Below are 27,813 nucleotides of genomic sequence, written 5' to 3'. Positions count from 1 at the left end.
TTGCTGACTGCTTACAGCACAGATGGCGTCCTAAACATCTTCCCATCACTCACAGCCGCTAACACGGGGCTGCCTTTGGAGGAAGCACTCGTAGACATCGACATGAGTAACTGTCCTCTCTTTTCTGTGCCCTTGTTCTGAAGGAGTCAGTATGAGTTCCGGTGGAAGAGGAGGAAACATATGGTGTATGTTTATGTAAAGCAGATAAAGAAAAAAAAGAATGAGAGGAATCATAGAAGGAGACAGTAGGTATGAAAACCAAACAACCTGCCTTATTCAGCACTGCCCAAGAAGGCAGAAGAGGAAATGACCCTTCCACTAGCCTTCAGCCCTCTTTACTGCACTTTTCTTCATGAACTGACATAGAAGATATCAGCCCACTAAGGTTTCAGGTATCCTTGGAGACAAGGGCCGCTGTGCTGGATAAGGGTCCTAAACAGAACAGCACGGTGTTGCGTGGGAGGAGCAGGGGTGAGAAATAACCCGAAAGCAGTAGCTGGGCCCAGGAGGTCTTTAACCTGATGGCTTACGCCAAGCAGATCTGCTAGCAAGTACAACATCATTTATACCATTTACAGGGCAGAAATGGCTGATGTCAGCAGAGAGCTAAATCAGACAATGTTGGCAAAGAGAACGCAGAACACTTGGGGCACAGCTGCCCTAGGACGGATAACCACAGCCCAGGGAGAAGAGTTGGGTCCCTCCCCAGACGCCACAACCTTGACTGCTTGGAGGCACAAGCTCCAGATCTAGTCACACCTAGACGAGGACAGAGAACTGAAGTTCCCTTTTGTCAACTCCTCTAAGAAGGTCTTGAGTTGGTCTGGCTTCCCACACTGTGCGTATCATGAGGGAAAGTTGTAGCAGAGACGGCGAAGACAGGCCTGTGGCAAGCAAGCAAAGCACGTGCTGCCGGTGCTGACGGGAGGGTTCTGATTCCTGGCCTATTCTCATCTCTGCTTTTATGACTGTCTCTAGAGTTAGGATCTCTTCTAGGTGTAGGGAAAACATCTTGATTTCTGTCTATCATAGGGGCTGTATTATCTCCCTTTAAAGTTCCCCTATCTATGCAATAACGCACCCCGTAGGCATTCCCTGAGCCCTTATGAATACCCATTGTGCAACATCCATTTTAACACAGAAAATCCCAGACTGCACCACGAAGCCGCTTGAAGCCCCCTCAGTGTAAGGAAGCGTGGGCCTTCCCATCCATGGTGCGCAGGGCGTGCAAGTGTCTCCTTCATCAGACGTTTTGCTAGCTTGTCTGTTTTGCTCATGAAAGACCCACTGATGCATCCGTGTTATAGTGTGTAAGGTTGGATACATCCCGTGCCTTTTCCACGCAGAATGTATAACCGATGACAAACTATGGCTAAGAAAATGGATATTTTTCTGGCGTCGGTTCTGCACGGAAGCAGGTGACCAGGCTTCCATTGCTTTTACGCGGCTCCTTTGCTCTTGGTTGATTTTGAGTAATAGCTTCACTTCTGCGGAGAGAGGATTTTATTTGAAGCCTATTCAGAGATTTGCTTCAACAAACTGGACTATAGGTTTCAGAAAATCTCTTTTGAACCTTCCTATAATAGATTTTCTCATCGGTTATTCCTGGAACACTTCACGCTCCACAGCCACGCTCAGCAGCTCTGCTGGGCTCTGCCCGTTTGCCCATTAACCTGCCTTGTCAACTTGGGATATAAACACAGGAAAATTGTTTTAAATTTTTCTGATTAATTGCTTGACATCCCAATTTCCCTATTACCAGCAAGTCCTGATATTTCTTTAGAGCTTCCTTTTCTTGTTCCCATCTTGTTCCCTGAAGTATTGCTCTTATATCTCAGCAACACAAAGAGAAAGAACAGGGGGGGTCACTGTCATCCACATGACATCACTCTGGGGAACTGCTCCCCATCGCGTCTGGGGCCCCTTTTGTTTCAGTCCACTGTGCTTCTGTAACAAAGTCACATACGCCAGGCAGTGCATGAAGTTTCTATAGCTCTAGACGCCAGAGGTTTAGAGACAGAGGTGCTAGTAGACCTGGCATCTGGTAAGGGCGGAGTTCTCATGGGCTGATGGCGGTTAGCATGTCCTCATATATCAATGTGGAAGGAACAAGAAGTGTTCTCTGGGTCTCTTGTATCTATCAGGCTAGAAATCCCATCTACAGGGGTCAGACAAACCTGTGCTCCTTTGTTATGCTGTACCGTCTAGAAAAGTTCCTGGCTTGGCCCGGCCCTGGGCCATACACTTTGTGAAGTCGCCACTTCTCCACGGCAGCATAAGAACTGGGATACTATTCTAAACACTGTGGTTCTGTTTGTTTTAGAGATTTTTATCTCAGGAATTGTATTTGTTACTTTTGGCTGCTGTGGTCAAAGATTATGACCAGAAGCAACTTAGAGAAGAAAGAGTTCATTTTCACGTGTGGCTCCAGAGGGAGAATCCATAGTGGTGAGGGAAGCAGAGAGTTGGAGGAGGAATCTAAGGGATCACATTTCCATCCAAATACAGGGAGCAAAGAGAGCAAACTAGATGCGGGACTCAAAACCTGCCCCAAGTGGTGTATACTTCCAGCAGGGCTGCACCGCCTGAAGGTTCCATGGTCTCCCAAACAGCACCACCTACAGGAGAGCAAGTGTTAATTACCTGTGCCCATGGGGGACATTGCTCATTGAAGCCATGGAAGGGTTCTTTCCATTTTTAACTAACTACAGGTTTATTTCAAGTCTGAACATGTAGGAATGGATTTTCTTTACTTCTGGAAGGTTCCTAGGCTGCTATTACAAGCTCCACAAACTCAGTAGCTTAAGACAGTGGATATTCTGTCTACGATCGAGAGCCCAGAAGTCCCAATGCATGGTGCTGCAGGGCCATGCTCCCTGAGAACTCTGTAGGGAAGTCCTCACTGCCTCTGGGTGATTCTCTGGAAAACCTTGATATCCTCTGCCTTGTAGTACCTCTACCATGACCTCCACCATCTCAAGATATCCTATCACTTTTGATTGTGTTTCCACATCTTATCCTATCTTTTATTTCTTATTTAGCTTTTATTCATAACCATCAATATGATTCTACAAGGCAGCTAGACTTGGAGCTGAATGAGGAAAATATAGAACTCAAAGAGCTGCAGCAAGAGCATGAAGATCACAGGTTCTTGTGCCCAGGTGAGAGGAGGGCACTCCTGGGTTACTGAAGGAATGGCTGGCCTGGCAGCTGAAATAGATGCACACAAGTTAAAGGGAACAGAGCTGTCAGTAGTTGGCCATGGGGGTCTTCCTGCTTGTCTTGCTGTTCCTGCGCCCAGAGCACCCCACAGCTTCAACCATTAACAACAACCTTTGGGGTCCCAAGACACTCTTCAGGGTTCAGAATTGTATGCTACAGCAAGTGAAGAGGACTTTTTTCTCTGCTGCTAACTGAGGGAGAACAAAAAACTCTCTCACACATGCTTTTCCGAATCAGGTTTTTTTTTTTTTTTTTTTTTTTTTTACTCTTTTGCTTCTGTTCTGATTCTCCTGTCCTACTTCTAATTCCTCCTAGCTTCCTCTCCTGGCTTCTTCTCTCTTAGCCTAAAAACTCTTTCTCCCAGGAGCCTTAAAGCAATAAAGAAGTTACAAGAGTTACCTCTTATTGGTCGAAAGCACATTCCTAGGGTAAGTGAAAAGGAGTTGAGCCGTTGCCGTGGCAACACAAGTCTTACCTCATCTTAATGTATTTACTTCCAATGCCTATAGTTCCACAGAAGGTTACCAGAAGGTTACGTATTGAGGTACTGAGAGTTAGGACTTCAAATTATCTTTTAGGGGAAGGACAGTTTAATACATTTTGTTACTATGTGAACCTCCTCTTTCCAAAGTTCTTAACAACCTTTGGAAACAACCTTTACACTATAAGGGAAAACACCTGCTCAGGTCACCTAACTAGGATTATAGGTTCCCGTCTTGCCTGCGTTTTCATTACTCACAGAACCAATCAAGACACTCATTATCCAGATAGAGATTTCCCCCATGGAGACCTGCTGTTCCCAGTTCGGACAACTTCCCTGGGAGACAAGACATAGGCGAACTGTAGCCTTATGCATGTCATACTTGGTTATACATGGCAGGGACTTCGATTTCCTTGCAGATGATCTGTTCTACTACCCCAGTAGAGCCTGAGGACATTGAGAGGTCTGTGTGTTTAATTAGGGACGTTGAAGCCAGAGAGGCAAAGTAACCATTCAGGTGGTGTTGACTGAGGTCTCTGTCCCGCCTGGTCCCGCAGCCGTTCAGTCCCAAAGAAACACACAGAGGTCTACGTTAATTATAAACTGGTTGGCCTATTAGCTCAGGCTTCTTATTAACTCTTATAACTTATATTAGCCCATAATTCTTCTCTATGTTAGCCACGTTGCTTGATACCTTTTTCAGCGAGGCATTCTCATCTTGCTTCCTCTGCATCTGGGTGATGGCTGCAGACTGAATCTTTCCTCTTCCCAAAATTCTCCTATTCTCATTGCCCCACCTCTACTTCCTGCCTGGTTGCCCCACCTGTACTTCCTGCCTGGCTACTGGCCAATCAGCATTTTTTATTAAACAAGTACAAGAAACACATCTTTATAGGGTGAAATCCTTGTCCCACAGCAGGGTGGCTCAAAGTAAACAGCAGAGTTGTGCATGGGAATATTCACATCTTTGTCTCTCTGACCACCAACGGAGCTGAATTCTACCCATCCTCCAGACTCACTGAAGAGCATCACCTTTGGAGATATTGTTCTTGTCGTCCTAGGACCTAAGAAAGTGAGGTCAAAAGGTACCACAAAAGACTGGAAAGAAAGATAGTGGCTTGTTTTTAAATTTTATCCGGTAGGTAAGGAAAGCCTAGTTTGTTAGTTTTGAAATGGAGAATATGCCAGGGGCTGGTGTGGGGTCGGGATTCGATGTTGGATCTAGACGGCGTGGTGTTTGAGTGAGGTGTTCTAGTAGGCTATCCCTACTGAAAATGCATGCATGCCTTCAAATGGGCCCAATAAGTCTATGTTTGGCTTTTCTTTATGGCGCAAGTCCTGCAGCCCAGCTCATGAAGGCACAGGCATCCTTTTGAATGCTGTGTCCTCTCCATTCACCAAGAATCAGTTCATAAATGCCAGTAGCCAGCCCCTGCTTTAGAAGCCACAAAAAAGGTATAGCAAGTGTAAAATGTACTCACAAAGTTAAGGAGATAATTTCATGACATAAGCGCTGTGGTTTGGATAAATGAGGTTATGAGCAAAAGGTACCTAGAGAGTCATCCAGGCAGGTGACCCTAAAGTGGATTATAATGGAGTCATATCTGTCTGTATCCTGTGCATACAAATGTCTTATTCCTTGGTGCCTCCCCAGCACTGGACCTGGCGCATAGTGACAGTGATACACACTTCTCTAATGAACTTCGACCTTTCACCCTAACCTCACTATGTTAGATCTGAATATAGTCAGTTTACAGTTGAGGGAAATGAAACTCAAAAATATTTGTAAATTATACAGGATTCTCAGCTACAAAGTAAAAACCAAGGTCAACAGGCATTTCTAGCTCCTCCTGGTCTCTCAGGCCACATTCCAAGGACTCTAGTCCACCAACTCCCTCCGCCCCTGCTGCTGCCCCCATCCACTGCCAGGTCAAATTCAATTTTCCCCTTTGGTTGCACTCAAGCTCAGAGCAAAACAACTCCACCTTAAATCGCGGGCTGCCTGGTCTGTCAGGGTCTGTCAGGGTGAGAGAGCTCTCTAGGTGTTAGATCTTCCTTTGGTTTGTCACAAAATGATAACTGAAAGGCTAGGTGGTTTTTAAATGGCAGGCTCAAATTTTTAGCTTTTTTTTCTTTGCCTTGCTATCTTTAGGTGTTTCACTAATAGCCATCACTGTTTTGCCTAGAGCTGTGATATTTGAAGTAATAAGTCCCCTCCACTGCTCATTTAGAGATCTTTGTAAAACTGCTGAGGTACAACTCACAGGCCTCATTTCGGAGGCCCCAGCCGACTTATTTCCTCCTCCCTGTCTTATCTCCACAGAGGATCTCATACAAGGCTGCTTGAAGGCTAAGGAGTTCAGAGCAGATTCCCCTACCATTTCTTATCTTGAAAAATATTCAATATTTGTGTAATTAAAGTGAAGTCTTCCTAGAGAAAATGACAACTCAAATGATCTTAAATGTACCTCCAAGAAAGAGGTTGTCACGATGACATTTCATTGTAGAGCCACATTCTCCAAGGCCTTTGCTTTGCTCTGATTCCTTGTAGGCTTTGAAGGTTATGTCATGGCTGACTTCAAATCACATTTTAAATTATCGTGGCCCTTTTCAGAATGGGTTCTGTGAACAAGGAATCTTTCTTTTACTCTAGATTTTCTTCTATTGCATTGTTATCAAGGACTTGAAACAGCACAAGTTGAAAGCAAACAAAATCTTCCCTGACCTTGGTTTTCCTGCTAGCTAACATCTTATTTTGTTTCTTGTGCACTAACAGTTTTAAAATAGCTCTTTAATACCTTCAGTCTCGATGTCTTCTATGCTAAATTGTGCAGCAGAGGTGACCCATGTCCTCCAACCTAATTGGCAAATCTAAGGGAATTTGTCAAGCTCTCTGCAGTCTTGGCATCATGCTTCTCACCCCCCCTCCTCACCCCACACTTCTCTGTGCCCCAGCATACAGTACCTAGGTTTTATTCCGAATAGCTGCAGGGTTAATCTCCTAATGTGTGCATCTGTGCATATAACTGAGGGTTTCCACATCAGATGCCAGCACTGACTGCTCCAAGGTGTGCTTGAGGGGAAGGTTTTCATTGCACGTGTGTGTGTGTGTGTGTGTGTGTGTGTGTGTGTGTGAGAGAGAGAGAGAGAGAGAGAGAGAGAGAGAGAGAGATCATGGTCAGCGGACTGGACTTGGCCACGAGAGTAGGGGGATGTGAAGAATGAAGACAAAGAGACAGCCAAGAAAGAGGAGCAAAGGGAACCAAGAGAGGGCAAGAAAAAGGACGAAGAGAGGAAGGCAAAGAGCGAGAGCAGAGCCGAGAGAGCAGTGTGATGAGGAGAAACCGGAAGCTCGGGGGAAGGAAGGCCAAGAGCTGGAGACGACGGTTAGGGCGAGAAGAGGCAGGCATCAGCATGGACTCTGAAGTGTGTGCTTGTGATACTGAGGGAAATGGGGGTCAGTGTGAGCCTGTAACTCCACTTCCAGGGGTCTGATACCCTCTTCTGGCCCCTGTGGGCACACACGTGATCCACACACACACACACACACACACACACACACACATAGGCAAAATACTCACACAGACAGAAATAAATGAACAAACAAATAAATACAAGAACAAATAAATAAATACAAATGAAAATACTCTGAACTTTCAGTTTTAAAATCTATGGGCTACAGGCAAAGTCATATTTGTCAAAGACGTGGTCCTGAACACCTGAGATTTGTTGGATCTCTCTCAAATCTACTTACTTACGACCTTAAGTATTTAGCCTCCTGCAGCCTCTGTCTGCTTATATAACAGCGTAATGATTGCTTGTGTAGGAATAAACTTAGAAGATGTGTTCAACAAAGTATCAGGTGTAAAATCGCAACTCAATGCATGCTAGAGGGCACAAAGGGCTCATTCCAAGGGCTCTGGTTTCTATTTCGACTTGTTAGCCAAAAAATCAAAACTTATACTTAAGTATTCAAAAGCATTTGCATAATCTGAATGTATATTAGCTGTCTTCACCTTAAATGTTTATCTTGTTCCCAGCGTGGTGGCAGATGCCTTTTAATCCCAGCACTTGGGAGGCAGGAGCAAGCCGTTCTCTGCGTTAGTGGCTAGCCTGGTCTGTACAGCAAGCTCTAGGCCAGTCGGACAAGATAAAAGACCATGTCTCACGGAGGAAAGTGTCCCGTGTAACAGTCAATTAATGCAGTTTTGACTGAAGCCCTTAGGTGATAAATAAGGTACTCACTAAAATAACACTGTCGCTTCTGTTTCGGAACAGCCTCCTTAGGAGCAGTTCATGCACTGCGCTGGTCACCTCAACTGCAGCTGGCAACAGTTTAGGTATTTAATTTTTTTTTTTATTTGAGAAGGAGCCCATTTGGGTCATTTAAATCCTTAGAACTGAAGCTGCTTCAGCTGTTCGTATTTCTATTTACTTTTTCTTTTTTCTTCTTTCACCTTGGCATGGAGAGAGGAGAAGGTAGGAATTCAATTAGCACCTTGATATTTTCATGATCCCTCCTTTCAGCTCAGGGGCCACTTCACAGGCGCTGCTTCCCGACAGTCGGGTCGCATCAAAAGTGGGGGCAGCAGTTTCTCGGTTTTTAATTTTCTATAAAAAAGGCGAGGCATCCATTTTGTTCCGCTCTAATTAGAACGAGAGTCACTCTCGCCTGTGTCAGTGAGCAACCAGATGCCTGGGAGCGGGTACCTCACAGGGCTTCCAATTCAGGCCCCAACTTGGCTTCCCGGTGTTAGGCTCACAGGGCCCCCTTCAGTCCACGCCAGGCGCTCTCTGTAAGGTCAATGTGATGAGAAAAACAACATTCTCCAACTCTGCTTTCTTCTATATCCAAGTACAAAGGAGATTATTTTAATAGGAATTAAGAAATTAAAAATAAAACTCCAAACCAGTGATGAGCCTCCTCAAAAGGAGCTGTGGGAAAGGCTTAGTTTATTAACATCTCTTTGGGGGGGGGGAACCAGGATGGAAATCTGCAGAAATTGCCTCTGCTTTTCCTGCGAGGAAACTGAGGCCAACCATGGCAAACCATCTTAACCAGGATGATATGACTTTGTTAGCACGCTGGGCCTTTTATGAAGCACTGAAATCTCAATTTAGTATAAATCTCCCTGATCAGAGGGTCTTGGCAGATATATTGTTTCAAAGATCCCCTGATCCGGTAAGGTCTGCAGGGGATTTCTGCACTATCAAGAGGGCAGAGCCTAAAATGTTGTGGGTGACTCTCCACACCCTACGCATTAGGAGAGTGCCCTGAGCTTCGGCGAGCCTGCTTGGACTGACTCTCTCTCCTCCCACTGAGCACTTCATCCTGCTAGAGAAGCATCTACTCTCTATAACACACCATGGCGGTTCACGATGAACGACGAGATTCCACAGATGCCGGACACCCTCATTTTAGGGGGAAATTTAATCTGAGCTCGCTCCCTGGCGTCCTTTTGGCTAGAAGTCACAAACTCAGATGACCTGCAGACCACAGGAGTGAGTGGTTCTGGCTCCGAGGAGAACCGTGACGGGTGGAGAGAGAGTAGGTGGGAGCTGATCCAGCGGGAGGATGCCTGGGGCCTTTCGAAGGAGCAGCTGGTGCTCACTTGCAGCCAAGTGTGCTCCGCGGAAGAATGCAACTCAGAGTGGCCAACCCTGAAGATTTCCCAGGAAAAGTCAAAAATCTCAACTTGTTTTTAAAATCGCTTACACTTCCTAACCGACAACTCAAGCCAGAGCTCCCGGCCCAGTGTGCCCTGCACAGAGGTCACGGGGAAGTGAGCCACGCCCTTGGTGAACATTCTTTTTCACCCATTTAATACCTTCCTGCCTCGCCTCCAGCTTCCTGCTTATACCCAGGGGTCTAACAAGTGGGCAAACAAGGAGGGCCGCTCTTGGCATGTGAGAGACACCCCCCCCCACTCTTCTGCAACAGTAAGCACATTACTGCGGTGCTTAATTTCAGCGAGGTAATATTTACGATTTGATTCCTGAGGGAAGAGCTCTCTCAGCTTCAGCTAATACTTCATATGAGGCGCATTAAGGGACTTGTGCTGAGCTATGCAGTGAAGAATTCCATTTTGAAGTGAGGGCAAAAAGCATCAAATGGCACAGGAAAGTCACCACCTGAAGGGCTACCCAGTAATAAAGATGGGCTAGGAAAGGGGCAGATAAACTGGGCGATGGTGGTGCACACCTTTAATCCCAGCACTCAGAGGGCAGAGGCAGGTGGATCTCTGAGTTTGAAGCCAGCATGGTCTACAGAGTGAATTACAGGACAGCCAGGGTCACACTGAAAAACCAGAGGTTGGCGGGGGGGGGGGGGGGGGGGAAGNGGGGGGGGGGGGGGGGGGGGGGGGGGGGAGAGACAGAGACAGAAAGGGAGGGGAAGGGAGGGAGAGAGGACAATATGATTAGCTCTTAAAAGACCCTTATATGGCCCTTCTCTCATTTTAAAAGATAGTATTAATATCTCTATGGTCAGTACTTAAAGCATTGCTGTCCCCACAACGCCAAGTGTTGAAGGTTAGGCATGGACCGTGAGCAATGCGCTGGGATTAGAGACTGGGCCACAGGTGAGGCTGGGACCTTCCCATAGGAAAGGGTTTGAAAAGCAGGCTAGTGCACCGTCAAAGGGGCTTGAGATGAATATAAACATGTATACACAGCGGTGCTGGAAAACGTCTGATCCGACTCTTCTGGAGGAGGGTCCTGGTTTGTCCCTTTTGCTTGCTTCTGTGCTGTCCACGTCTTAACTGGAACCAGTTTTAAGCTATCAACACAAGGTGTCTGAAAGCAGAGTGAGCGTGAAATAGGCACAGGTCGGTGGCAAGGCGAGGTAACAGGACAAGGTCAATGAAAATTCAGGAGGAGACACGCAGATTTAGGAAAGTCATACTGGCAGCGTGAAGCCGTTTGCCCACGGAGGTCAGCAAGCTACAGAAACGGAAACAGAGATTAGAAACCCCCAACGGAATTTTTGAGGACGACCACAGGGGGAAGAGAAAAGTGTAGAAGACAGAGTTCAGTCCAGAAGCCATAAAAGCAAGGAGGACCTTGGCCTTGAGCTCAGCACACGTTAACAAGTTGCCACATTGGACCATGGAATGGCTGTTGTTCATCCGTAGCTGTGAAAGATCCTCTATAACAGTGGTTCTCAACCTGCGGGTTGCAACCCTTTTGTGGTCCATCAGCTCTTTCAAAAGTGCTGCCTAAGACCATTGGAAGACACAGAAATGCATTACAGTTCATAACGATGGCAAAATTACAGTTATGGAGTAGTAACGAAGATAATATTATGGTCTGCGCTCACCACACCATGAGGAACTCTATTAAAAGATCGCACGCAGCGTTAGGAAGGTCGAGGCTCACTGCTCTATGGGCATGAGGCTCTGTGTACTGCACATACGTGCAAGCCCATATTCCTGTCCATCAGGTAAATGAAGCCTGTACACTCTACACACACGACATGGGACATCGTGTGCCTGATAGACACGGGCTATGCTAGAGACAAAGAAAGGAAGCTTTTAACACTTTTAATGTAGCTACCGCTTACCTGAGCTTACAAGGTGCCTGAACATTGGGTCCCGCGCTTTGTTTGAATTCTATTTAGCTGAAAAGAAATATCTGGCTAAATGTTTAAGTAATTTATCTGCCATGACCCAGCATGGCACATAGCCCTTTCTAACTTTAGCGACTCATCCCCCACCACGGCGCTGTAACGTCCTCTCCAGAAGATAATAGTCTGGTGGAGGTGAAGGACAGGGCAATCAGAGAGTTATAGTTCCTCTTTAAAAAATTTATTCAGCCTGCATATTCCTAAAGAGTCAATTCATGCTTTTTTTTTTCTGTAAAACCTCCCTTGCGCTTGCATGTGACATGTATTTTTAGGCTCTGCAGTTAGCAAGTGTATTTTCGTGTGGTTGAGTGGGAGAGTGGGGGGGGAAAGTTTTGCAGAGCTGTTTCCACCAGAATGCAGGGGGCTCAGCAGAGACTGTAAAATCTCTGCCATCCAAGGTCTTGGAAAAACCGCAGAGAGATGCGCGTGTTCTCACTCTGTTATTCTACGTACATCCTGGATGAATGGCTGGTTACAGGTATTGTTAAGGCATTTTAAATGACCCACCTCCAGCAGGGAACAAAATCACTCACCGGGCCAAACCAACTGGCGCTTCTCAGATTATAAAACCACAAAGTGAGAAAAATGTTAAAACAGCTAAAGCAAAAAAAAAAAAAAAAAAAAAAAAAAAAAAATGATGCCCGAACAGGGCAGAAGCAAAATGGAGCCTTGCTGTCTGCCAAGGCAGATGGCTGACCTCTAGGGGGGCTTCACCGCCACGTCCATGGTAATTGGATGCTGGGGCTTTTCTGGCAAGGACTGTGCAGCTTCATCTACGAGATCCCAGGCCCGTCCCTGCTCAGTTCTTCTCCGTGCATCCTCTCCGCGGCTGGAGCGGACGGTTCATCCAGAACACAAACGTTACCTTTCCTCTATGATGCTTCTCTGGTTACAGGGACACGAAAAGTAATTAAGGACCCAATTTCCTAGCCGACTCTCTTGCACGTACAATTATCTGCAGATATAAAATTGCCCACTTTGATAATTATACCCTCCAAACGAGGGGCAAGTGGCTAATTATGCCCACATGTGGCCGATTGCACTTCCCATTAGCCAATTACATGCCCAACTATTTGTGCATGTCAATAATTGCACTCCTGGATAACAGCGGCCCTCCTTTCAAATCCTTCTGCTCGGGAAGGCTGATGGAGTAACTGTCACACTGGAAATGTACTTGGTGGCCACTGGGAGAGAATCAGATGCCAGGAGACGCGTAAGTGGCCAGACCCTGCAAACGGCACCAAGTGCCAACGAACGCAGGAAGAACCGTGGGACAGCTCAAGGCCAGCGCATGCTTTAGGAGACATGGTTCTCGGGGTGGCTGGGCCGGTCATGCAGGACATCAACCTTCGTTCATGTCTGCACACACGAGCAGGATGATCATGCTCCAGCGTTGTTCTGGAACAGGTCAGGCAATTCATGCAGCCTCCTTTGGGTCAAAGCATTACATCTAGATAGACACGCCATGTCTACCAGCACATCTAATTGTCTCTGCAGCAAAGCAGGACCGCCAAACAGGAAGCCTATTGCGTTGCCTCTACTGTTTCTTCGGGTGACAGTTCAGAAAACAACATGCTGTCATTCAAAATTCATTCAATTATTCAACAAAATCTGTCGAGTCTTGGGCTATGATGAACAACTGTCAGAAAGTCACGAGCGCCCTGACTGGGGCCTCTGTTCCGTGAGCTGCCTTTTACTCTCATCTGCTCTAATGAGCAACTCAGGGGAAAGAAACTTCACCTCATGTCCAGGAAAAAACCTAGCATGGAATTTCGTGGTTTGGTTGCCAGCCACACTGGGTGACAGTGAACCTTGTTGGGTTCGGCTATTTTCATCAGCCTCAGAACGGAGAGTGGCAATGGCTGCAGGTGATCACTGAACTCCCAAGTCCTCGCCAAGCACTTTTAGCTTCCTCCCCTGGCTCCCGTTCCAGATCCTCTCTTCCCCACATGGAAAAGGGGTCTCAATTCAGGGGGGCCAAGGAAGGCACCATGGAGTCAGGCATGAAGGTTAGTCTCCAGGGATGAGATGTTGGTTAGGTGAGCAGGGCATAGCGGTCAGGGCCACACTACAAGAAGCCGGCATATAAAACAGTTTGGTGGAGGCATGGAAGTCTAGCTTCTAAAGCCAGACTTTCCTGCATCTGAGTCCTGTTGTATGATGTTGAGCCAGTTAGCGTCTCTGCTTTGCTCAGTGTTCTCTAAAAAGGAAACCATGCCCACTTCATGGAGTTATTATAAGAACCAGATCAGGAGGAAACATGAATGGGAGTCTTTGGAATACCCATGGTGTGTGCCAATTGTTTCCCCCCTATTTTTATTCGTGGACTGAAAATATACAAAAATCTTCTAAGAAAAGTGATGCAAATGATTCGAAACTTAAACACGCATTTCAAAACCAACACGAATATCAGAACAAGGGAAGCAAAGAGCAGGCTCCATTCTCAGAGGCTCTCATGTGGTGGAGTGTGCTGGAGCCCAGGAATCCTCTGCTTGGGGAAGCCCCCACCTCCCACCTATGGGACTCTGGTACAGGTGACCTAAGGACCAGATTTTGAGGAACCAAGCTACATACAGCTGGTTCTGGCTGTACCAGTGTTTGCTTGGCGTATTGAACACTAGAGAAGGAACCTCCAAGGTTTGGGCCAAGGAACTTCCAAGGTCTGTGATCTTCTGGGCCCACAGATCAGTCAACTGTGCAGCAGCAGCAAAGGCCCCGGGTTGCTGCAGCAGGTTGGTGTCTGCACTGTCATGCTCAGATGCGGGGCCACTGGACACATGTAGGGGCTTCTATCTCTGGCTCTTACTTCTCAGGAAATGATGTATTTTTAAATAGTATTTTGTTATGCAATGAAGAAAAATCATCAACATTTGCACTTGGGGAACAAGGTGTCAGAACTAAACGCCCGGCCTCTGGATGGCTCACAGCAATAGGAAACGGAGCAGGACGTGGCCGCTGTGCAAACGTATTGATTGGTCTTGGTTGCTCTGCAGTTTGCAAAGAGAGATGGTTCTGCCTGGTGTGTTTCAACGCTTGAGGGAGGGCAGAAGCTTCCAAACCTCAGCTCTGCTCGCCCAGCTCTCTTTAACAGCAAATTCTAACAGCAAAATTAAAATGGCTCCCAGGCTGCAAAGGGTTCCGCGCACAGAGTAATCACACCCCTTTGTGGACGAGTAGCCTCATGCATTTCATAGCAACCGCCACGGTCCAGACGCGTACGATGGCCGGAAGGAGAATGTACGCCTTGGATGCTCTCAGCAGGCTTTATCAGCCTAAACAGGAATAGTTCTCGTTTATAATGAAAAATTGTTCTACTTTAATACCACAGAGGAAAATTTGCCTTGCCCACATCTAAATTCTGATATTCATGAAGACAAATTCTCCTGCCACCCGGCAAACATTGTAGTTTAGATGCACAATGTCTCCCATAGGTCTGCGATCACCAGTGGGTGATGCTGTTGTAGGAAGCTGGGGAGCCTGTGTAAGCCAGAAGGAACAAATGTGTGAGTGTATCAGTCAGGGTCTTCTAGAGGAACGGACCGGTAGAAGGAATATGTAGCAAAAGGGATTTATTAGATTGGCTTGCATGAAATGGTGAGGCAGCCCAGAGATGGCTGCACACTGGAGAAGCCCTGTAATTGTTCAGTCTGTGAGTCTGGGCCCCTCAGCAGTTCCAACCTCCACTAAAGGCCTGGGGGATTCTGGGGAGCCATTGATCGAAAGCCAAAGAAACTGGATCCTGGAATAGCAAAAAATATGGTGGTGGTGGCCAAAGCAAGAGCAAGAGAGACCATTCCCCAGCAAGGGTGTTAGCAGGAAAGCAAACCTCACAGGATTTCCCTCTTTCCATCCGGGCTGCTGCTAGAAGGGACTACTTCCCACTCAGGTCACTCCTTCCTGGGAACAGTCTCACAAACCCGCCCTGAGGGCGTCTCTCAGTGATTCCAGCAATCAGATTGACAAGTGAGGGGTGGGCCTTAAGAGTTGGAGCTTAGCTAGCCCTGCCAATGGCCAAGCCTCTTCTGCCTCCTGGTCCGCTGACACGTAAGACATCCTACTTACCTGCTCCTGTACCCAGGGTAAGTTTTTCTCCCCTGTCTTGATGGACCGCACTGTGAGACAAAGTCAGTCCTCCCTCCCCGGGCTGTTTCTGTGACGTTTGTAACAGTAACAAGATGGCTAATTACATGGCCCCTAACACAATCCTTTTACGATGATCCTAGCCGGTTGCGGGAGCAGGAGCTTGATCCATTTAGCCAATGACATTTGGAGGTCATCTGCCATGGGCATGGTTTTTCCTGATACATGAGCGTCTGATGCACCATTTGGTGACCAGGTCCGGAGCTTTCTCCATCTTTCCACGGTGGAGACGTCACTTCCTACTGTATCCATAGATGTGTGTGTTCCCCATTTCATCCCTTAATAAAGAAGTTTTCTCCCCAAGCATCCGTGGGTTTCTTGCAGTACTAGTCCCACCCCTAGGATGGCCTCTCCTTGCCCTGGAGAGCAGGTTTGCTGCCAGTGGGCGCCCGTCAGCATTTGCACCTTTGATGCTCAGATGAGACACGCTCTAAACCCGAATCCAGGCTCACAGCCTCCAGCGTCATGTTTCCGAGAAGAGGAATGCTATAGTTAAATACCCCTCAAGGGCCTGTGTGGTAGACGTGGCCATGAGCTTGCAATGTCGTTGACAGTAGAATCTTGAGGTTGGGCCTCCTAGGAAGAAGTTACTTCCGGGGCGTGGCTCCTACCATGCTGTCCTATCTCCCCACAGGCCCCAAAGCAGCAGGGTCCAATGATCATAGCCACTTCACTGTTACTCAATGTCTACTAGTTATGTAATAGCTCTAAATTATTGTGTAAAAATTTTGGCTCATCTTGAACTTTTAGTTGTATTTTGGTGTGAGGAAAATAGGAACATTCACACATACTCTCGCTGGTGTATCTGAGTGACTTGAAATAGAGATTTGCAAGGCTCACATGGCTATGAGTACACATTCATCTCCTCTGACCCACTTTCCTAGCTTGGGTGTGTTCGGACCACAGGTCATGCTCAGACTTGTAAGGACTCAGAAGGTGTGAGGGATAAAAGGCAGGGTTCACCTGAGGTAGGCATCACTTCAGGTCCCCTGGCACCAACGAAGCAACTCCAACCGACTAGGTCAGTTGACAGGAACTGTTGTGGGTGTGGTGGGATACAGGAAGCTACTGCCGTGAGCTCACGCAGATCACCAAGCAGCCGTCAGACAGTAGTAATGGCTTTTGATTTAAGGTTGAAGGAAGCAGTCCCTGGGGCCACTTACTCTGCTACATCATCCTGTTTGGGAAAGGCTCTCAAGTAACTGCTGGGCAGACCGAGAGGATGAAATTCACCGAGGAAAACAGGCATGAAGTCAAACCTCTCCGATGTGCTCATTAGCTGTGGACTGGCTTGTGGGAGAACACATTTTCTATATCAATTACAGAGAATGTTCATTTATTCAACCCTTTCTTATGCCCACCTGCCTATTTCTGTCTTTATCTCCTCTGCCTCTTCATGTCTACACACACACACACCCCAGTTCATTGTCAGCAAGCTTCTTTACCTCTTAGAAAGAACTGTGTGTTCTGATGGAAGTAGTCTTGACCTCTAACCTAGATCAAATAGCAGGGTTCCTTCCGGGCTTGGCCACTCTGCAGTCTCTGATCGCCTTCCCTCACCCCCAGGGAGGAAGCCTTTGCTGTCCTGCGAGGGTTAGGTGCTGGCAGCCTCCCCAGGGAGGGAAGGTGGTGGGGTCATGTCTTCAGGCAGATATTCGGATTGTGAAACCAAATGTAGCCTGCTCTCGGCTGCTCACTGCCCTGCAGTGGCAGCCTGGCAGAGGTTCAGAATGACTTGTTGTGGGCTAGGGTTGAGGCATTTATCTCTCCCTAGACAAAGAAGAGCATCCTCTTGCCAAACTGATTCATTCCTGCTGCCGTTAAGGGCCCTGTCGTGGTCCTGCTCCTGAAGCAGCTGCGGGTAACACAGGAGCATCGCTTGAGAGCTCTCCTTGTGCCAATCAGAGAGCAGCAGGCACCAGGGAAAAAAATCAATAAGCAAATACTGGATCTGTGCCCTTGTTGAGCCCCTCCAAATCTTACGTGTTGTTATAAAACCTAACTATTCCTGGGGTGCTCATTACAGTATGAAGTCATAGAAAGCTAGATTAACGTGGCAGGGTGCCTGTCAAAACAGCCATCAAGTCAGTCATGGTAGTCCATGCCCGGCTGGGGCTGGAAAAGGATCACAAGTTTGAGGCTATCCTGGCCTACAGAGAGAGGTGGGGAGGGAGGGAGGGAGGGAAGGAGGGAGGGAGGAAGGGAAGGAGAGAGAGAGAGAGGAAAATGATCCAGCAAAACAGCTCAGGGTGGAAGCCGGAGCCTTAAGACTGATGCCCTGAATGTGATACCGCATGTGAACTGAGAGAATGGACTCCATATGCATGCCATGTGAGCCCCCCACATGTGCACACAATAGATAAAGAAATAAAATGTACTAAAATTTTAAATATATATTTAGAAAACCAAGGAAAACAATTTGAACAATCAACCAACCCAAGTCTGTGTTCAAACATTCCCTCCAGCCTCTCTACCCCACTCCATAGCTACACACGTAGGAACCAGAAACGCCAAGTGGTGAGGATGGCAATGCAGATGTGCAGTCCCTTGTTCTGGTGTCCTTTGGGAGACTCTGGTGGGACCGACATGGAGGGATGAAGCCTTTCAGTGGGGAGTAACCTGAGGGCTGCTGTGTAGGAGCAGAAGAACCTCAACTGCCCGTGGGAGAAGGTGGGCGATCTTGAGAGACACGGGGTGAGAAGGCAGATGGTCTTGAGAGACACTGAGCACTGCAGGTGATACCTGGGGCACACAGCACACGTGAGATGTGACAAGAGCCTAAATCCATCAGGGTCAGTAGAGAGAAGGGATTTTCACCAAAACCTGAGAATTTAGCCTCCTTTCCCCAAATTCGGACTCTGTTTCTCCTAAGGATGCGCCCCCCACTCTTCCTGGAGATTCAGAGACAATCACAGGCTCCTAGTGAGTAGGGTACGGGCTTCCTGGAGATCTGGACTTTGGAAATCCCTAAATGCTACCCCAGTGTTCTAGTCACAGTAGAGATGACAAGCCCTTCACCTGAGAAAGCCACTCATCACTTGGAGAGGGCAGCGCACCGGAAATGCAATAAGCCTTGCTGTCTTCAGTCGGCCGTGAAATGAGCGCTTGAGAGACAGTGAGCTGATGTAAACACTCACTGTGACTGCTTGGCTTTGAAGGGAAGGCCGGGGAGAAAGAGTGAGTGTCCTCCAATCATAGGCTGCGGTTGGACATAATTAAATTATAGTTTTTAACTGGGCAAGCACTCATGGGGGCCTTATTATCTTTAAAATGAATTGCCTTCTGATTGTTAGTGTGCAGATATGATACACTGAACCGAAACTATTTCAATAAAACATTTTTTTTTCCAGGAGCTATAGAAGAATCTCTAGGTCAGACAAGGTAAACCATTAGGAATAAATGCTGACTCTTAATTTTCCATTGTAACTAGGAACAAGAAGGAATGAGTAAGGGAAAAGTTTCAACTGTACTCTCCTGTGTTCCCACGTTTACCTGAGCTGTTAGCGGACAGCTGTCCTGACCCTCGGGGACAGAGTGCTTGGATCTGGTGAGCAGTGGTCGTGTCTGTGTGCTTCTATCCCGAGCTAGGATTCCTTGCTGCTGTTAAGATCACCGATGACCTCCGCCAGGATGCCTAAGGTCTGAGCAGGACCACAGGCTTGTGATCTCTCAGATGGAGCTGGCAGTTCTACCTCCATCTTGAGCCCACCCTGAGAAAAAAAAAAGATCACATGACTGTAGTTATCCGAGAGCCCCATGGCAAGAAGCCTTCTGAATACTATAATTAGCGTTATGGTTAAGTATTGCTTGGATTCTCTGCTTCTAAATACATGCGTTAGATGAGCAAGAAGTCAATTTTCTCTGAAGCGAGACTGAAATTTGAAAATCATGTAGTTCATGATTTGTGAATCTAGGTAAACAACCCATTCATATATTTTTTATCACCACATGGACTATTGACAACAAAATTTGACTTAAAATGTTTATTTCTAGGACTGACTAGAATCTTAGTAATAATGCCAATGAGAAGTATCTAAAAGACTCCATCTGACGGTTTTTCACGACAACTAAATTTCTTTATAATGCCAGTCCATACTTAGGCTGAGAACCACCACCCATACTCCTGAGAAATAACACACAAGGTTGACCTGTGACCTCTGCATCTGTGCACATACACACAGACAAAGTAAGCCAATAAGGTCTACTTCGTACGATGGCTTTCAAGACTAGACCAGACATTAATGTGTCTGGCCTCCAGGTTGACATTCAACAAATGTAGTTACCATATGTCTCTGCTCTGCCGTGCACCAGCTCTTTAACCGTAGGCAAGCAGCTGAGCGTTTCTTCATATATAAAAGAGAACAATATCTGTTATACTTAGCTCACGATGTGGCTATAAAAGTCGGCTAGAATTGCATGCTGAAGGCTATTGCTGCTCTGCACAGGGCCACACACACATAAAGCGTTGATGAGATCACATTAACGGTTTGAAGCTTTGAGTGAGCGATGCGATGGACCGAGATCTAAGCCCCAGCAGCACCTCGCCTGCTGTCCTACCATTTGCAATGGGCATGTGAGCACCGGTGTCTGACTCATGAAGACGGGTCAAGGACACAAATGTAGGTACTACCGCCCCTTCCCGACTCTCTGCTAAAATTTTACCATCAAACCCCTAGTTTTATAGTTATTAACTTTTCACCATTATGATTCTAGACTGGGCAACCTGGCTTTGACAGCATCCTGAATAAATAGACCTAGATTCTGGGAAGGGCTCATGTCGTCCAAGCCCACAGTCATCTATATATATATATATATCATTGGAATAGCTATTAATTTATGGTGAGGAGAGTTGCCCCCAGGAAATGCAGAAGGAGCTAGTTAAATATTTTGGATGTCTAGTGACTTTAGGCTAAGGTGACACTAAGTACTCATTCCCACAGAGGAGATACTCTGTCTTAAGGAAGACACAGTGACAAGGCTGCACTCACTCTTCACTCTTAAATGGATAGCGTCCTTTCAGAGACTCTCCCCTTCCGGCATGACTAAGGCTGTCAGTGCCTTCCTAACTTCTTAATAGTCCAACCCTTTCGTGATTCTGCAATGCCTCCAGCTGTGTTAATGTCAAGGCTCAGTAGCCATTCTTTATCTTCAAGAGAGGTTTTGGTTTTTTTCCGGTACTGGAGATACATCTTAGAGCCTCATTCGACCACAAAACAACATCCTCGCCGGGCGGTGGTGGCGCACACCTTTAATCCCAGCACTCGGGAGGCAGAGGCAGGCGGATCTCTGTGAGTTTGAGGCCAGCCTGGTCTACAAGAGCTAGTTCCAGGACAGGAACCAAAAAGCTACGGAGAAACCCTGTCTTGAAAAAATCAAAAAAAATCCTCAAATCCAAGTAGATATTTTCAAAGGGTTAGCCCACCTGCGGAGGATCATTTGGATACATCTTAAAAGAATAAAACTTATACCTCCCCAGATCTCCTAAGTAAAACTCCCTACCGGTAGGATCTAGAGACCTGCACTTTAATCAGATTATAGATATCTTATACAGAGTGGTGTGAGGACTGGGGGTTCCTTTTCACAGTTCTGCTCATGGCAAAACATGTGGACTTCTGGAGTTCCGTGTACTGGTGCTCCTCAGGTCCTGGTTCACGTGGTGGCTCCTTAACATCACTTTGCATTAGTCATGAAATAGACTGTGAACTCAACATCTGTATCCTCTCTCCCTATTCAAATATCATAATATTTATTCTCAGAGAGATCATGTTAGGAGGTGTAGCAGGTCGTGAGGATGCAGAGCTTCTGAATGCGGTTGGTACCTTATAAACAGAACAATGAGTGTTCTCTGTTCTTTCTGCAGCGAGAAGCTGGCAGTCTGGAAACTGGGGGGACAGACAAACCTGATGCGATGTTGCAGTGTCCAGGACTGAGCACCAGTATCTCCGCCACCACCCGCTAAAACAGCCCGAGAAGGCAAGGGACCCTGCACTAGCACAAAGGCTGCTCCTCCAGACTTACACCTGCTTAGGAAAACTCAATGCTAACTCTAAGTCTGGGTCAAAGCCAGTTCTCCACTCTTTATTTTGGGAAGAGATCATCTGACACTATTATTTCTGGTGGCGGAAACAGAAATGGAATTTGTTTGATGTGGAGTCTCACTACACAAATTACATACTTTATTATCATCTATAGGAAGCAAAAGGAATGCATTTTAAGAAACATTTCAGACTTATATTTGTTGTTGTTGTTGTTGGTGGTGGTGGTGGTGTGTGTACATGTATGTGTGTGTGCGTGTGTTTGTGCATGTGTGTGTACATGTATGTGTGTGTGTGTGTGTGTGGTTTAGTACTCACCACACCGTGCAGGTGGAGGTCTGAAGAGTTGGTTTTTGCTGTCCACATGTGATCCCAGAAATTGAGCTCAGGCTGTCAGGATGGACAGCAAGCATCTTTACCCACGGAGCCCTCTCACTGGCCCAGGAATACCCTTTGAGTGGAAATTGGTACGTTGAGAATCACGGTAGCTCGGCGGGGCTTCAGCAGGGTGTGCTTGACTCCTGTTAGCTATGTCACACTTGGAGAAGGGAAGCATGAAGTGCAGCCGGTGCCCAGCCAGTAGGACCAGGAACACCGTTAAACTCTCCTCGAAGCACAGGACAGTCCCTACAACCACGCATCATCTGGCTGCAAATGTCAGCAGTGCCAGGCATGGTCCAGCTTCCTCGTGCTGTTTCCACCCTAGTGGGTGGCTGCCCTTTCAGGCCCAGGGCTTGTCTGTGCCCAGCAGTCTGCAGAGAAAATTTAAAGGACTGGACCATATTAATGTCGAAGGAAAAGAATGAATTCACATGAAGGCTTGCCTTTCGCGTACTAGGAGCTCCATAAAAAATATTTTAATTAAACAGTGAATAGATTAAAACATTAATTTCACATGTGTTTTAATAAATAACAAGAAGATGGCTTCTCACATATATATAACTCGCCCTCATCCTGAGTGGACTGCCAGATGATCGCATGCATTTTCCCTCTGAATGGATCCAGTGACAGTGCCTTTCACAAAGAAAGGAGAGTGGGTTTCAAATGCTGAATATGTGGTGCTGAAAACGCCAGCCCCATCCAACCCCCAGGTTTATTTAAAGAATTCGAAGAGTTTCAGGGAAAAAAAATCACATGGCTTCAAGGTTAATGTGTAAGATTTACAGAAACTGAAAAAAATTACAGCCCAAAAAAGAAAAGTATGAACTTCCTGCGTGCCTCTAAATTAGAACGAGAGCTCAAGCAGGTTAATTATAAAAACCCTAATTTAATAGCTTCTCTATCTGCTTCCCGCTACAACCAGCATTTAAACCAGTAACATTTGAGGAGAAATTATAAGTAAGGGACGTTCTGAGCCAAATTTGCTTTATTATGCACACCCAGGTCAAATGCTGAATGTCCTGTCTGCAAATTGGGCACTTAGATAGTTTAATAGTCGTGAAGAGAGTGGAATAGAAGGAGAAGCGTACGACAGGGTTCAATTGTAAGAGCATCAATAGTTGTGAATGATCAGGGAGACCACACAAAGAAGATAAAAGAGCCAGTAGCTAGGGACGAGAGATGGCTCAGTAGGCAAAGTGTCTACTGTGTAAGTCTGTAGACCTGAGTGTGAATCCCTAGCACCACGCAAAGGCCAGATGCAGCAGTGTGTGCCTGTAACCCCAACACTTGGATTGGGGAGCTAGGTGGAATCCAGGGAGCTTGTTTGCCAGCCAGACTTACAGAATCAATAAGCTGTAGCAAATCCTGTTTCAAAAATTAAGTGGAGAGCCATGGAAGAAGATCCCGGACTAGACAAGGCTATGTATATGCCTACCTGCAAGTTTGCATGCCCACTTGAACATGTACGTATCACACACACACACACACACACACACACACACACACAGATCCACCTACCTCTGCCTCCCGAGTGCTGGGATTAAAGGTGTGAGCCACCATCGCCCGGCTCTGATATATCTTACTGATCACAGCAAATGCTTCAGCTCCAGCTAAGAAGAACCACAGATATGTAACGGCCCCAACTGAGTCATTATGTGACTCTCAAGCCTCCCCTCTGGGACGTCACATGCCAAGCCTCCATCAGCTGTATTTCTCTCAGCACTTATCTTTCAAGAGCCCACAGAACTCTCACCAAGCTCTGAATGCTCAATGCCTTTTCTAGCCCCAAGTTTTAAAATCTGTCTATCATGCCCTTGCCTCCATTCGGGTCTATCACAGCAATACCCCAATCCTGGTACCAATTTCTGTCTTTATTAGCATTACTGTTGCTGTGATGAAATACTGTGACCGGAAACAACTTGGAGAAGAAAGGGCTTATTTCATTCACAGTTCCGTATCATACATCATCCTGGAAAGCAGTCACAGCAGGAACTCAAGCAGAGCAGGAAGCTGGGTACAGGAGCTAATGCAAAGGCCATGGAGGGGTGCTGCTTACCGGCTGGCTCTTCACAGTTTGCTCGATCTGCTTACAGGCTTGCCTACAGACCAATCTTACGGAGATATTATCTCAATTGAGGGCTCCTCCTCTCAGATGACAGTAGCTTGTGTCAAGTCAGCCATAAAAATAGCCAGCACCTCAGGGCATTTTAACACAGCAACAGGAAGAAAACGTAGGGCAGAGTTCAAGGCCAGCCTGGGCTGCATGGGAGCATGACTCAAAAACCTCCAAAATACAAATATAAAATCGAAATTCCAAATTCTACACTTTTCAGCTCAGGAAACAGGGACATATGCTCAGTAAATTGTTCCAGAACTCAGGCTGTCCTGGTACCGAAGCTCCTTAGCACAAATGCAGGGCTCCGGTCTTCCTTCTGAACGCTCCTCCTGACACTTGAGTGCATTTGTCCGCAGGCCAGTCTTATTTACACATCCATGCCTCCCTCTGTGCCCTAAGCTCATCCATCTTCAACCTCTAATGCCTTCAGCCCAATAGATGTTGGGTGAATGAAACTGAGATTTTCTGGTAACAGTCTGCTCCACTCTGAGATTGTTGACTTACATCAGTGGTCCTCAACCTTTGGGGCCAAATGACTCTCTCAGAAGTCGTTTGGGACCACTGGGAAGCACAGACATTTATGTTATGATTCATAACAGTAGCAAAGTTATAGTCATGAGTAGCAACAAAAATAATTTTATGGTTGGGACCATCACACCATGAGGAACTATAATAAAGGTTGCAGCTTTGTGGAAGGTTGAGAACACTGGCTTACATGAACCAGCATAGTATATGATTTGTCTTTAAAATTATTTTTTAAACATATGTTCTTCCCACATATAAATGTTCCATAAATGTTATTAAAACCCAATTACATTCTGCCTCCTGATTAGGTTTCATCAATGTACCATGATGAGCTCTACACACCAATTTCTTAAACAGATACATGTGTGAAAATTTGGAACATGTAAGAGCCCAAATGTAATTTAGTTAATATTAGTTTTTCTTTTTTTGTTGTTCTTTTTTAAAATAACATTTTCTCTTATTCTAATAGTGATTCTCATTAATCATCTAGGGTATTAATCTAATACCCTAGAAACTAGTAAAAAATAAAATGAAAACGGCCCAAAATTGTACCATAAATTCTAATTTTTTTTTTTGAGCAGATTCTCGTGTAATCCAGGTCTCTAACTGGCAATATAGCTGAGGGTAGCCTTGAAATCCCACTCCTCTCCTTGCCATCTGGGTTAAAGGTGTGTAGTGCTGTGTTCTGTTTGCCTAATGGGGACTGAACTCAAGGCCTCATTGCTAGCCAGGCTAGAACTCTACCAACCATGGTCCCTGGTTTCTCCCCAACTCTTCAGGAATAAACGCAAGGGACACAGTGTAGTAGCAAAGGGTAAGGTTTTGAGAAGCATGGCTGACTTGAATTATCTCGCTGGACAGTTGCTTGATGAGGTGATTTTGCAGATGGTACAAGTCAGAGGTAAATTATTTGCCAATCAGGCACAGCAAGTAGGGGCTTGGCGAGATGTTGGAACCAGATTTCTCATCTCGAGCACCGGCTAAGGGGGAAGAGCTGAGATCCAGCGCTCTCTGCCTAGAAGGTCGTTTCCTTCATTACTACAATAAGCCACATGGTAAGTCTCAAGGGGGTTTTCGTTCTCCTAATATGTCTCTACTGTATTCAGAATCTGATAAAGGCCTTATTAGCATTCATCTCTTTCAGAAGAAAGGGAGCCGTGGAACTAAAGAGAGGGTTGGAATAATCCATTAATTATATCCGTTAGGCTTCAGTTACAGCTAACAAGGAATATCACGTGACTGCGGTGTGCGCTTGTTCCGAACAATACAGAACACGAAGACAGATAAGATTCAGGGCAAGCATGTCCTTCAGCAGCACCCTGTCGGCAGCGGGGATGAAAGTCATTAAAAGAAAAATTGATTGAGGTATTTTAGTAAACAAAAGAGCTCCCTGCTTCCCCGCCAGGAAGTGTATTGTTAGCGCCTTGCTGCGGCTCAGTCTGCTGGAGAACGCGTGTCGCTCCTCTCTTTAGCCTTATTCTTTCCCTGTCACTTCTCAAACAAAATTAAAAAAAAAAAAAAAGATTGAAGACGATGGTCCTGTTTTATTTGCTTCAAAAGAAACAGGCTGTCGGATTGTGCTCAGACAGTTTACTCTGGCCTTGACGCGTGTGAAAGCGAGCCCTGAAGTGGCGAGGAGGAGCCAGGAGGGCCTGGAGCTAAGAGGAGGAGCAGAGCAGGCAGGAAAACAAAGGCCGCGCGGTAAAAGTGAATAACTTCGGCAGTTCTGCAGTTAATGCAACCTCCACATCGTTCCTCCGGTACTGCCTGACCTGCTGGCTGCAGCGGCACCAGGGTGCTGTGTGGGCATGGCCGCTCTGTTATCTTTATTTTACATTATTGAAGTTTTACTCTTGCACTTATAGTACCTTAGGGTTATACTGACTATAATGTTTATTAAGATAAGGAGTATTATACACCTGGAATATTTCTGTATTTGGGGCTGAACTACAACACATTTTAAATCTAAATTAAATTTGTTTTTGAGACCAGGTCTCACTGTGTAGCCTTGGCTGACTTGGAACTCATTCTGTGGACCAGGATGACTTCAAACTCATAGAGTTCCACCTGCCTCTGCCTCTCAAGTGCTGGAATTAAAGGCGTGTGCCACCATGATTAGCTGGAATATTCTCTGAACATAAGTGTTAGGATGCAGTAAAAATTAAAACAGTGAAAATTAAAAATTCTCACTCCAAATTGCATGTCAGATTACCATGCAGGACTGAAAAGAAGCGTCTGTGTGGGGTTGGAGGGGGTCAAGGGAGATCAGTTAGCAGGGATTTTATCCATGAGTGGGGGGAGTGGGAGCTGGAAACCAGATGGAAGATGTTTTGTAGAGTGGTTTTCCTGTACTGGTAGATGAATCCCATGCTATCCCACGGACACGCAGGAAAGGCCTACCATGGCCCCCAGGCGAGTTGGACAGGGACTTCACCAAACCTAATAGTCTAATTGTGAAAACTGTCGCTTAGAGGTCCAGTTTCTCCTTCCCTGCTCTGAGAACGGTGTCTATGATGGCCTACATGACGAACCTTCAGGGGTGTAGACTTTGGTATGGTCCAATGGGTCCCCGAAGATGGCGCAGTTTCCTGTTGGCTTTATTAGTTTTGTTTCATTTGTATGAGTGTTTTGCTTGCATGTATGCATGTGCGCATGCGCCATGCGCATGTCTGGTACCAAGGAAGGTCAGAAAACAGCGTTAGATCCGCTGGGACCTGGGTCCTCAGCTGAGCCTTCTCTCCAGTCTAGGATGCAGTCAGTTCTACACAGCAGCAGATAAAAGGAGGCTGAAGTCAGTGCAGAAAGTGGAGGAAGCAGGCAACGGGAGCCTGGATTCCTCATCAGAGTTACGATTTGTTCATTGAGTTCAGTTGTCACCGTGGACAGAGAATAGCAAGGAATCAGTCGGCATGGCCAGCCATGGTGTTAGAAACAAACAACCCACCCCGGTGTTCCATGAAGGGACCAGGAGCACAGTGAAGGCAGCTCACCGAGGCAAGTTCTTTTTCCCAAAAGGGTGTTCCGGAACCCAAAGAGGCCTGGCGGCACCCTGTGTTAAAATAACTTATATCTTTTGCTCCTGACACAGGTGGTGACCGTCTCATCCTGTTGATGTGAGCACGGTTCCCAGGCTGATGATAAAGCAGGTCATACAAAGGGGAAGGAAAATCCAGAAACAAGAGCTCTTACTGAGCTGCCCGCCTAGGACAGAAAAACCAAAATCAAGAACCTTGTTTTTCACGAGGGTGTGTCTAACAATTACTACGTGCTCTCGCCCTCCCTCTCTTCC

At 46.4% G+C, this 27,813-nt stretch overlaps 1 long non-coding RNA gene across 1 annotated transcript in view; it reads left to right on the top strand.

Moving 5' to 3' along the window:
* The window catches only part of LOC126505102 (uncharacterized), a 48,089-nt gene extending 25,797 nt beyond the window's left edge, over nt 1–22,292 (top strand). The window contains exons 2-3 of the long non-coding RNA XR_007592811.1: nt 18,898–19,014; nt 21,328–22,292. This is a non-coding gene — a long non-coding RNA (uncharacterized lncRNA). The remainder of the gene's footprint in view (nt 1–18,897; nt 19,015–21,327) is intronic.
* Nucleotides 22,293–27,813: the final 5,521 nt, after the last annotated feature.

This window comes from Alexandromys fortis, unplaced genomic scaffold (genome assembly GCF_014885135.2).
Source record: "Alexandromys fortis isolate MF-2015 unplaced genomic scaffold, M_Fortis_MF-2015_v1.1 scaffold_16, whole genome shotgun sequence".
Taxonomy (NCBI): Eukaryota; Metazoa; Chordata; class Mammalia; order Rodentia; family Cricetidae; genus Alexandromys; species Alexandromys fortis.
This window is presented reverse-complemented; position numbering and strand designations above follow the sequence as displayed.